This window comes from Serinus canaria, chromosome 5 (assembly GCF_022539315.1).
Source record: "Serinus canaria isolate serCan28SL12 chromosome 5, serCan2020, whole genome shotgun sequence".
Classification (NCBI taxonomy): Eukaryota; Metazoa; Chordata; class Aves; order Passeriformes; family Fringillidae; genus Serinus; species Serinus canaria.
The window spans coordinates 13,336,093-13,348,954 of NC_066319.1; the positions used below are offsets into that span (position 1 = coordinate 13,336,093).

The 12,862-nt window shown below is 38.5% G+C and overlaps 1 protein-coding gene across 4 annotated transcripts in view; it reads right to left on the reverse strand.

Annotated features, from left to right (window-relative positions):
• Positions 1-12,862, reverse strand: part of PLEKHA7 (pleckstrin homology domain containing A7) — a 144,898-nt gene that overhangs the window by 125,309 nt on the left and 6,727 nt on the right. Inside the window, exon 1 of one of the 4 annotated variants that reach the window (XM_030240015.2) lies at positions 5,385-5,403. The exons of the other annotated variants lie outside the window; for them this stretch is intronic. The gene's annotated coding sequence lies outside the window, so the exon portion shown is untranslated. Of the gene's footprint in view, positions 1-5,384; positions 5,404-12,862 lie in introns of those variants that run through there. 4 annotated transcript variants of the gene reach the window in all.

Below are 12,862 nucleotides of genomic sequence, written 5' to 3' on the forward strand. Positions count from 1 at the left end.
AAATCAAGTAGATTTTCTTTTAAAGGAGGAAAAAAACTCCAAAACAGATAAAACCACACTGAGCAATGGAGTAATCCAATTATTAGCAAGCAAGCCACAAAAACAGGCACATCATATACAAAAGCACATAAATTTCAGGAAAAATATCCAGCACAATTTTAAAAAATCCCCCCTAGAAAACTACATCAGCAGAATAATTTCTGGCTTTCACATCAACCATGTCAAACCTAAGTGGAGAGCACCATTACAAGTAAGTTATTTAACTGATGTTTAGAAATCACTGGTGCCCTCCACATGAAGCACTCAGAAGGCTTCAGACATCCCCCAAATAATCATCATGCAGAGATGCTGCAGAACCAAGTGACAAAAGCACAGCTGTCTGTTTTCCTGAGGCACAGCACACCACTCACTAACTTGTAAAGGCACAATTTCAGTACAAATTTCATTTATGAGCTGGAGAAAAAAATACCAAGTGACTGAAGTAAATAAAGCTAAAGGTCTTTCCCTAACTTCAGCTTTTATGAACAGAGATCAGATATTATCTTTACATTTAATAATGCACAGGTTGGTTATTCAAAAAAATAGGATTTTTTATTCTAAATGTGGATTTGGTGGAGCAAAAAAATCACATTAAAACTATCCAGACAATTTTTGCTGCAGATAGAAATTTGTGTCAAATTTCCAAGCCCTCAATACTGTCCTTCTAGTATTTCCTAACGCCTCCACATCCCAGGTTTGGCCCACCAACCCGAGAGCACAGAGCACAAGCAATGTTTTGCAAAGCTTAAATCCCTCTATTTTAAAAAACAAAGCACCAAAATCCTACCACAATCATGTTTTGATTTCAGTGAGATTGGAAAGCCCCTGAAGATTAGTCGAGCTGGCAGAACAACCCAAACCTGCCAGAACAATTCATCTGCCTTAGATGCTCTCCCTTGGAATACTCCTCAGGATACCTCCTAAGGAATGCTCAAAACCAGATGTATTTCAACTTGGGACTTTTTGAAACACAAAAACTCAAATTTGAACGTGCACACACACACCCCAGGCACACCATGGGGCAATCCCAGCAGACACCCCCTGCACAAGAAGCAGCAACAGCCCCAGCTCTTCCAGAAAAAAGCACTGGCTCATCCCACTGCAAAGGGTTAAATGGCAACTGAAGGTTTTTTCTGCCACTTACAATAGTGCTGATTTTGGTGATTAAATGCAAACTCTGTGAAATGTTTGCATAATGATACCTTGCAATATTCCAAGTGCTGTATGTTGTTGTATAGTGCACTGCCCCTGTTTTTACTGTCTCATATTCCATGTAAGAAGAAAAGGATACACTGTTCTTATTATCACAATCTCCCACACCAAACCACATTAAGTTACTAGTCCTAAAGGGAAAAACAGTTCTGGCATTGCTATTTTCTTCCATGTCCAATTCCCTGTAATCAATACTAGACAGATCATTCAAATAAATTTCACCTGACACCAAACTCCAAATGTACCATAATTCCACTCTGAATCCTTATTCTTTATGGAATTACAGGAATCATACAAAAATGCCAAGTTATCTAGGAAAACAAAGATCTAAAGCTGCTTTTAGTTATGAAAGTAAAGAGCTCAGAGAAAAGATGCATCATTTCAACTGCTTTCCAAGACTAATTAATCCGAAGTGAGACATTTAAGAAGTAGATTTATTCTTTAACAGTTGCAAAAAGTTGGCACAAAAAATGCCCTCTTGTGGCACAGCAGAACCCTGCAGAGCCTGCCCTCGGGTCTTCCAACTTAGCTTTCAGAACAACAATGTATGACTCAGGGCTTGTTTTGAAACTCAAATGAGATAAGGAAAGCAGGTAACAAAGTAAACTAAAACTGCAGCTATCATTCAGAGTGTGAATGAATGCTTGAACCCAGTTTCTCTATGTGGCTCTTTAATTTTTTTTTTCCTGTTAATCCAAGTAGTGAGTGCATCTGGCCCTCCTATAAATCTGAGTACAATTCCTGGGGAAAGCTGCTCTCTGCACTGTCACTCTAGCAGACTCCCAAAAGAGAAAAAGAGGGCTTTTTGTGCTGCTTGAAACTCTTTATCAAGGAATATGTGTAAAAGCAATTTCAACACCTTCAACAACAGGCAACAATTTCCAAGACTGCCTCACTCTCCCCCACCTCAGACCATTAATTCTCAGATGCACCACTGACTGTGAGGAGAACAACCGACAGACCACTGCAATGAACAGATTTTTCTCTCATGGAGCAGAGCTAGCACAGCACACATTTTTCTGTTATTAGAAATGTGGCTGCAACAGCTCCAATTCCCTTCCTTGGAAGCAGCATCTTTCACACAGGCATTATTTCTGCTGCTTCCTTAGCTCTCAGCCTACCAAAATGACATTAAAAGTAGTGGATTCATTTGCAAGCAAACAAAAAAAGGAAAAAAACCCATTAAGAAACCCCTTAAACTGAAGTTAACCCTCCACAAGCACTGAAATCCTGATGCCCAGAGATGAGGAGGGGCCTCTCCCATCCTGAGCCTACAATCCAGCACAGAGCACATTCTTGAACACATCCCTCTCTTGGCTGCATCTGCTCATCCAATGGCAGTTCTGGCAGCCTCCCAAATTATTCCTTTTATTCCTGAGGACAGTTCCCAGCAGCTTGGGTCCCTTGTGCTGCTCCTCTCTGCACAGTCTGCAGCAAGAGGTGTGGCTCTGGTTTTCCCAAAGCACAGCTCAAGTAGGAAGCAGTTGTTTGGAATATTTTATTGCAGCTGCCAGCTCACCTGCAGCAGCCTCAGCAAGGTCACACTCACTCAGGTGAGCTCCTTCCAAGGGCTCAGATGGAGCTGGCAGCACTGCACAGCACAGAGAACGGGCAAGTTTGGAAGTGTTATGTCTGAGACAGAAAAAAAAATGCATTGTGGTCTTTTGCCTCAGTATAATAATTTTAAAAAAAAGGAAAAACCCACCACAAAACCGTTTTACAACCTTACAAAACCATATTTACAATCTGTTACCCAATCTATTGCAAACCCTCAATCCAGCACAAAATTTTAGTTAAAATATTAAGACAATTTTAGAAAACAAGGTATTTTTATTATTTGAGTATCTGACACTTTTTCTTTTCAGACAAAAGCCATCCATGTTTGGCTTTTACAAAGACATTTTCGAAGTTTTCAGCTGAAGTTCCAAGAACTTTTTTTAAATACTTTTTATAAAACCAAATCATTTTAAAATGAAGTTACTGTTTAATACTCAGTGAAATCATTAGGTTATTTCATCTCTAAGAGCACAGATGTAAACTCAAAAGAGTTAAATCCTTTTTGACAAAAGTTAGTGAGCCTTTTCTCAATACTTGGCTTGTATGCAGCTGAGATGTAAGTCTCCCCACAAAGAGCAGGATGTATACACTGCATTTGTAATGGTCTGGGCCCCCCAGACAACAGAACACCTACAAAATGGTCATGGGAGCACACCCATGCTGGCACTGAACACCAGAGCAGATTCCTCTGGACAAAGCCCTGCCAGCCACACTGCAAAGTTACTCAGGCAGCTCAGAAACCACACAGGATTATGGTGACAGAGTTGACAGAGTTTAGTGACCCACATGCAACAGGGGGAACCAGCAGCACTGAGATATTTTTCAACATTTTGCTCACCCAGCACTTGCAGTAAAGATTCTCAAATCAAAAGTCATTAGGCTGCATTGTTCCAGGTGGAGCAGTTCAACAGCCCTTTTCTCCTTAAATACAACAGAGCTTTTCATCACTTTTGAAACCAATAAATCAATATTTCCTTCCAGAATTATCCTCACTTGTGTCTACTTTCTCACCCTGGTCTTGCCAAGGTTTGCTATCAGCCACTGAATAAAACCAAGCCATAAGAATATCTACAAATCACTTATCTGGTCAAGATCCCAACCTATTAAAAGCTGCCATTTTTCACCCAGCTTTATGTAGTTCCTGCACTGCTTACAGAATATAAGTAATAGATGTATGTGTGTGCACATAAAAGGATGGGCTGGGGAAGGAGAGAAAAAGAAATCACCATTATTACCTCAGATTGGTTGTTAAGCCACACCTAAGACTGGAAGAGATTAAGTCTCCAGTCAGTAGTAGGCTTCCTCCTCAACCAGCCTTCCTGAGACATATCATAACAAAAAAGTCCTCTCTCCATAACTCATCCCAGATCACTAACCTGAGTGCTGTCCCAGGATGTCTGCAGCTCTCTTAGTCCCTCTCTCTCCTGATTCTGGAAGGAAATTCTCTACCTCTGTACCCACCCATCTTGACTCAGCAGGTCTCCCCTCCAGAGCACCAGAGAGCACCATTTCCCAATCCCTGCAGGAAACAACTCCTCCTAATCCCTGAGCAGCTGAACTAGGGAGGTCTGTCATTTACAACATCACTTAGTGATGCATGTTTCAACAAACGCTATGGATGGCACAGGTCACAGGTATTTCACTTTTCTTCAAACAAGGAGCACTTCCCCGTGGGCTGTAAGGCAAGAATTAGGTGACAATTGTGGGTCCCTCAGTTTACAGCAACTCTGAGTAGTTAAGGTAACAAATGGTACAGGATATCCTCATACCAGGCAACTTTGAAAAGGCAGCTGTGCCATTTAAGACAAGTTTCTTTAGCGGGCAGCCTATATAAAAAACCCCCCACGTTATTACTAAGAACATGCTAAGCAGCAGCTCATTTGAGTGGCTGGTGTGCCTTTCTTCCAAGCATTCACATTACTGCTTTTCAAAACTCATAATCTCTAAAATCTGTCATTCTTTTAGTGTTTTTAAAGTTTATTTCCAGAGAAACATTACATAAATAAAAACCTGTTTTTCATGCCCTGCAGAAACTGTTTTCAACGCTGATGGGGGAGGGGGATACAAACCTAAGAGCTGGAAAGCTTTGAAGGGCATTCCTCCCCTGCTGCACTTCAGATTAAATACAAACTCCTTCCTTAACTTGTCAGACCTGTTGACAAGCAAGTAGCTCTCCTCATGATTAACCATTTTTAAAAATAATTACAAAAAAACCATTAAAAACTCCACAGTTAGAGTTACCATGGTCTACTTGAAAACTGAGTTAGTGAAAGGAGTCTTTATGCCAAACAAAAGATGGTAAAGATCCACACATTGAAATTGAAGGTAAACGAACATAAAAACATCTGTAAACTGAAAGTTGACTGCAAATTTTTGACTGACCCAACTGAAAGAGCATGAACTCCAGGAAAAACTTAGGACAGAATAGCTCCTACCATTTTATAAAGCTTTTGAAAGAGATGTAACTATTTTTCCCTAGCATAAACATATACCCAATACAGAAATATTTCCTCAAAGCAATTTTTATCATTAAGCATAGTATTTATCATGTTTTTATGAAGATGGCAAGTGCTCACCTCTCAGAAGATTTATTTATCCAGCATCAGATACCAAAAAAAAGCTCCCACCAGCCAGTCTTGGACCTGCCTGAGCTTCAGGAATACTCCTGGCAGGGGGAGGGGAGAAGCTGCTAGTTATGTAACTACAAATGTACTTTAACATAAACACACTTTGACACAAACTGATTAGGAAGAGGGAATAACTTCACTGTCAAAATCTTCCAAAATCAGAGTTCTGCAACTCCCTTAAAGAATGGAAGCCACTGCAAAAGCAATTGTTACCTTAGATGGAATGACACACAGAAAACAATTCATTTTTTCTTTTATTTTTACATACAGCATTCAAAAGCTCAGAGGAGTGTGTTTGGTTTTTCCCAGCAGATGAAGTCTAAGGCTTGTTTTTAAGACCTTGATGCCAAATCATCTCAGGAGCTTTTCAAAATGCATGCACACATAATTATTTCAACACAATACTACAAAAGCCTTTCCCATCATATTTTTGGAAACTCTGCACTTCAACATCATCCTTGTTAATTTAATTTGCCCATAACATAAGGTGGTAAAGTAATTAATGTACTTCTTAACTACTTTCAAAATTTTGTTTAATGCTTTGGCTTCTGGGGAAGTACAGAGAAGATATTTCCTTCTCTCATTCAGTGAAATCACTTAACAAGTATGTCAGAAGTGAAGAAAAACTACCAGGAACACACTTAAACCACTTTTTCTTTTTACAATTTATGACCCACTAGGAATGGGAGAACAAATTTACATGGCTTTAGATTAAAACCAGCTTAAAAAACAGGAAAGGAAATCACAATTTACTACTCAAAATTATCTGAAGCACTCAAGAAAAAAGTACTGTGAGACTGAAAAAATCCATTTGTATCACAGACTATTAAGACATTTTATTTTAGCTCACATCAGAAGTGAAATTCCAGTGGGACCCATGGATTAACTATGACCATTTAAATTGTTTTGTGACTTCTACTCCAGATCACCAAGCATTCATTTCTGGAAACACGTGGTGCAGCATGAAATACCCACTGAAAGATTTCATACATCAAATTCAGAACAGACCAAAGCATTACAAAAAACCCACAAGCAAGCAAAAGTATTTAAATGGTTAAGCAGGGTAGAGTTGATTATCAGAAGTAATTTTTGTTCATGAAGCTGTTCAAGTGCTGACAACTGTAATTTCTGTGATTGTTACAGAGAAATTATTTTGTCCACCTCACAAACAGTTAAAAGCTTCCAGAAGGTTGGGTTTTCTTGAAATAATTCATTCCTAAGTGGCAGCTGAACCCTAAACTTCTTAACTAAAGCTCAACCTAAAGAAAACCACAGTCAGCTGAGAGAGAAGCACACTCCCTTTAAATCAGCAAGACACTCTCATTCTTCACATGGGCAATCCTCCCAAACCACAGCACCCTCAATTCAGACCTTCTCCATATTTCTACTCACCCCCCTGGCAGAGAATTCTTACACTGGTAATTTAACATTTCCACTGCAAACATCAATAGCCAGAATGAATGGAATGTCAAGTTAATTGGCATGGAAGAGCTGCTGAGTCAAATTAAGCACAAAAATAAATAATGCATTAGAATTTTGAATATATTTGGAGAGGTCAACAATCTCTTAATTTCTGCATCACTGCAGAACCAAGAAACTCTGTGACAGAATGCTTAAGAACTCTATTAAATCAATCAAACACAGAATCATGCTTAATTTGTATTTTCACCTACAACATTTACAGACACCAAAATTCACCAGGAACAGCACTTCCAGTATATTCCTCTCACTCAGCTTCACCCAAAACTGTTATACAGACCCAACAACAACTAAACCATGTTCATTATCATTCCTGGAGTTCCTGAAAAATTAGCTGAAAGGAACAAAAAGTTAATATATCATTAACATTCTGGGAAAAACAAAATTGTTCACCCTGAATGGTACTTTCAAACCAATTCCATTTGCATTAGCTCATTTGGAATTATCCCAGTTTATCCAGTGCATTAATAGATTTTCTTATTCTGCTGCTAATCACAGAAATCTTAAAAATTTGGAAAAAACAATTTGGAATTTTCTTTCTAAAGAAAATAGATATATTATTCACTAGCAGCCCACTATAAAATTTAAGTTTTTTTCTATACTCCTCCTGCCCACAAAGCAAAAGCAACTGGGCTGTTTACAACGTACCTCATCCTAAGAGACAGAAACTACTCAGGAAACAGCTGTGTAACAGTCTAAACACAAATTTACAAGTGTTTCATTTCCATACACAAACGAGGCTCTTCTGCTCATCAATAATTCAAAGACTACTCACATTACTTAAAAACACAGTTTACAACTACTTCCTTTTAAGATTTCAGGCAATACTTAATCTGACTTTGACAAACCACAATTTCCTGGAGCTCCTCCTGTCTGCCCAACTCAGTGACACCAGAACAGCAGGCTGGCAATCAGAGGCACTCCCCAAATTGCTGATTGTAATTCCTCTATTGCACCTACTGAGGAAGATGAGCTGGATAAAAACTGGACTCCTGAAGCTCCCCTCTCTCTGACTGCTGCTTTTCTGGTGAGGGAAGAGTCACATCATCCATACACAGGAACTTTGATTTTCCTCCTGGTTTCTGTCTTGAGCCCATGCTATTTATCAATACCATTTACCAGTTTATTTGCTGACTGCTGCATCTGATCAATGGAAAAAATAAAACCCTGGGACCCTCCTTACAGGCAATGCAATTGTGCAGAAGGACAACAAAGATGGGGAGAGGGGGGCAGAAACTGCATTTGAAACCATCCATATCATCCAACATAAATGCTGCTTCTGGCCTTTTCAAGCCCACACTGCTTGCTGCCCAAAATGTTTCATCTCTTTTAATTTCTGAACATAGAACACATCCAGAAGTCCACACTGAAAGGCTTTCAGTTCACTGCTTACCTACATTTCCAGAAGTATTTCACATCCTTCCTCCTCTTTTGCTAACTTTGCTTCTCTTCTTTACACACAATCAGTTTAAACAGCATTTTCACAAACTTCCAATATTTGGGACATTTAACTACCATTATCACTTAGAACTGAACCATCAGTTCAGGCACTGCCTCTGCTGCCTGACTCTGGAAAGTCCCAGCTGAGATCCCACCTTCCCCATTTAAAGCAGTGCAACACAGCTCAGGAAGGGTCTGGAGCACAAGTTTTACCAGGAGCAGCTGAGGGAGCTGGGGGTGTTTATCCTGAAAAAAAAAAGGAGGCTTAGAGAACACCTTACTGCTCTCTTTAACCACCTGAAAGGAGGCTGTAGCCAGGTGAGGGTCAGCCTCATCTCCCAGAAACAGGCAACAGGACAAGAGGAAATGGAGATTTAGATTGGATATTAGAAGAAATTACTTCACCAAAAGGGTCATCCAGCATTGGAACAGGTTGCCCAGGGAAGCAGCTGAGTCACCATTCCTGGGCATATTTAAATTCACTGGCACTCGGGACATGGTTTAATGATGGACTTGATGATCTTTAGTTTTGTTTCAATCTAAATGATTCCTGTAGTCACTAAAAGGAGTAGAGGTTTCCTTGCAGTGCAGAAATGTTGTTGAAGCTCTCCAGCAAAGCTGGAGTGCAATGTCACTACCCTTGTTTCTTACAGAGCTGGGAGAACACATGCAATTTTCATGCCCCATATTTCAGTGGGACACTTGGAAAAAAGATCCTTTGCTGATAACAGAGTTTTCAGATGTTTTTCTTGTGTAGAAATCCACCAGCACAAGGGTTATTTAAAATTTCAACTCATGCAAAATTTGAAGACATTTCTCCTAAAATCCAGAGGATCACCTGGAAAACCAGCAATATTGTTGCAACACCTCAAACTGCCAAACCACCAGACTTTCAAAATTCATATTATTTGTAAATCTCTCAGCAAGGACTACTCTGCATCAGTACAGCAGCTCCTGCTCAGCAAATACTGGGTATTATGTTTAAATGCCTTAATCAGGTATTTGAATAACTTGTGTTTAACCTTGACCCTGGATGCTCTGGGTTAGTAACGTTAACCACGACTTCTGCTTCTACCTGAAATAGTTTTTAATCCTTCAGCTCCAAGGAGAATGCAGAAGCAAAACCTGCATTTCATGCCCAACAATCACATGCCACACCAAGGAAACATACCTAAAGTCACAAAAGTGAATGCTGTTTGACTTCTTTCCCAGAGGATGCTGTCACAGACAGACCTCAGTAATTTCAATTTCCACCACTCTGGTGTCTCGGTATTTCTGTAGACAATTCAATATTCTCCAGGGAATACTGAAATTGACAATTCAATATTCTCCATGGAAGGCAGGGAAGTGCAACTCTCAAGAAAGACTCTTGATCCAGAGATTTAGCTGGCCACCTTCTTAGGCAAATTAGCAATAAGGGGAGACAAACCAGAAACTGGAAAATATCTATTACACTGATACTCTCCACTGAAGTAAAGATTTATCATTCCACATTTCAACTGAAAGGACTAAATATCCTGTGAAATGAGTATATCAAAGCCCAACTTTTACCTGTAATCTCTTCATCTGAAGAATTTCATGTAATGATTTCACATGAGAAATAAGTCATTGACTTTTTTTTTTTAATGAGTTCAAACTGCACCTCACTACAAAACCAATTGGAAGACCAAAAGGAAAGTGGTTAGGCTATTTTAAATTGAATACTGGGAATAATAAAATGCAGTGTTGAAGGAATAATTCTCATCACTAAGTGGAACTGTTTTAGGCAGTCAAGCATTTCTGTGCTGAAAAAGTAAAGCACAAAAGCAGCACTTAAAGAACAGTATTAATCTGTGATTTCCAAAGAAGGAAATAAAAACATCTACTCAAAAGCCACTTGACAATATAATTGTCTTAATTGGAAAGCAAGCAAAGACTTTACATTTAAAAAATTGCATGTTCATGAATTTGACTCTTTAAGTGAAAGAATTTTAAAACAGGGCTAATATTCTGAGATGGCAACAATAAATATCAAGTGTTTGATAATGTCATATAAGAAAAATGGATTTCATCATCTTGCAGCTAACTTTTGTTAATTTAATTTTAATTTTGTCCAGGAGATTCAACATGGCCTTGAATCACCATGTCCTCTGTGGAAGAACTGTTCACACCCAGATTTTGTCAGTGTTATCTCACCCTGCAAACAGCTAATGTTAACTAATTTTATAACTCCTGATCTTCAGCAAAAGGTACAGAAATATGACTGCTCTACCAGCCAGTGAAAATTACATAAAATGAATCATGCCCATTAGCACAGTTCTGTCTCCAGATGTGTTTAAAGATTTTGCTGAAAAACATCAAACAGATCTATTATTCCAGGTATTAGGATAAGGCCCAGTTATTTTCTTTGATTCAAAGTAGGCATTGAACTCAAGCACTCAGAGGTTAACATGCAGAGCATACATTTAAAACATCCAAAAAGTGGCTTAAAATGACACATTAAAAAAAAAAAAAAACTACTTTAGCTTTTGGCCTCTGACTTATGCTGCTTGATAGGCAAACACTGCCTTTACCTTCTCATTGCTCTCCTTTACATTGGTATAAATTTTCTAAGTGAATCAAAGCAAACCTTCCTTCTCCCTAGAAAATGAACAAAAAAGTAACTGCAAAAAGTAAAGAACAATAAATGTGAAAGTTAAGTGAAAGCTGCTGCTCAAACATTTTGCCACTTGGAAGATGAATGTGAAACTACGACATTTTGAAACAAATATGCAACTTGCAAAAGGCAATAACTACATTTTTTTATTAAATAAAACAGAAAATTAACAGCAGCTTTCCTGCTTACTCATATTTTACAGTCTATACAGAGCTCCTCAAAAAAGTCACCTGCATGTTGCAGAAATAATGTGTATTTTCAAATGCTTTAGTCAGCTCTTCATTCAGGATATTTGGTCTCTGGTAAGTAAATAAAAATATAATAAAAGCCCTCACTTGACAAAGAACTGTAAATAAAATCCAGTATTACTCAAACACTTCGTTTCAGCAGTGCATCCCAATTTCATTTTAAAAGTTTTGGTGGTTTCGGTTGCACTTTTTATTAAACTAAAGATAAAATCTTTAAAAGTACAGATAAGCAATAAGGAAAACGAGGCTTTAAATACAAAACTTCAGGCAGAAAAGCACATACCTACTATGTATTGGTAGCAAGATCCTGTACCTGTCTAGACAAGCCAGTGACATTCTTGCCAAGTACTCTGTGGCAGAAAATCAAAAAGAGAAGGGCTGGGTGCTTAATCATATTCTTCTTGGATTTTAACATCTTTAATTACAAATCTGCTTTTAAATTAAAAGTTCTGCTTCTAAGGACACAGAGCAGACCTTGTAAAAGAGTCTAATAATGCCTTAGGAAAAGACAATTAAGCTATAAATAAAATGCCTCATCTATCACCGTTATCCAAACCAAGGACATGATAAAAAAAAAATTAAAAAGTTTAAAAAGCACATCTAGAAGGCAAAGACGAAACAAATTAGATTTAGCAGCAAACTAGAGTCTACAGTCATAGTGACTAGAACTGGATGTGATATTAAATAAATGTGATAGCACATTTATTCAAGCCAGTCTTTGCAGAGATCCAGCACTGCAATACTGAAGCAGTACATTTAATCTGTAGCAAAGAAATGTAAATATTTGAGATGATAGCAAACTTGGGACAGTAGTGAGGTTAAAACTCATTTCAGTATAATCCATCTGCAGCAAGTGGAATGATGGGAAAATGCAGGGTATAGAACCCAGGTATTTCACAGCTACATAGACTTCTCTTTTCTCTGAAGCCCTTGCTAAGATTGCTCAGGATTGCCAGACCTGCCTGGGAAAAGGTACCTTTTTGTTTCCTCCATTATGAAACACAAGAACATCTTGCACAATGTATTTGCCTGCAGACAGGCAATCCTTTTAACTAGGTCCAGTAGCTAGCAACCTTCTTGAAACAAAACATGTAGCATCAGTATCAAGATTCTGCTGTACCAAATATGTGAGATTCTCTCTTTTCTGGCAGATAATGAATAATTAATAAAATAAAATTAAAAGTGTTGAATAAATTGTTTCCTCATCTGATGTGACAGGCATATTGCACAGTTGTAAAAGCAGTTTGGCACATAACTCAAGGTTATGAAAACCACTTTTAAGGCTACAGCAATACCTGCCCAGCACAGATGCATGACTGTATTTATGCTCAGTCTTTAGACAGACTTTCAGAAATATTGAAACCCCCACTGCCATACACAGCTTCTTTAAAAAGGCACACACATTCTCCTGCACAGACCCAAGGAATGCAGAAGTGGACAGTGCTTTAGGAAAGAGGCTGAATGAATGAAGTTTTTTCTTACACACTAATGTTCAAAAAGCTGGAATGCATAGTAAACAAAATGTGGAGGCTGGCAGCTTTGAATAACCAGTTCATGCCTTTGTTTCTGAGCTACAATACAAGGATGCCACATAACCCCAACCAGAACAAAAGAATGTTGCTTCA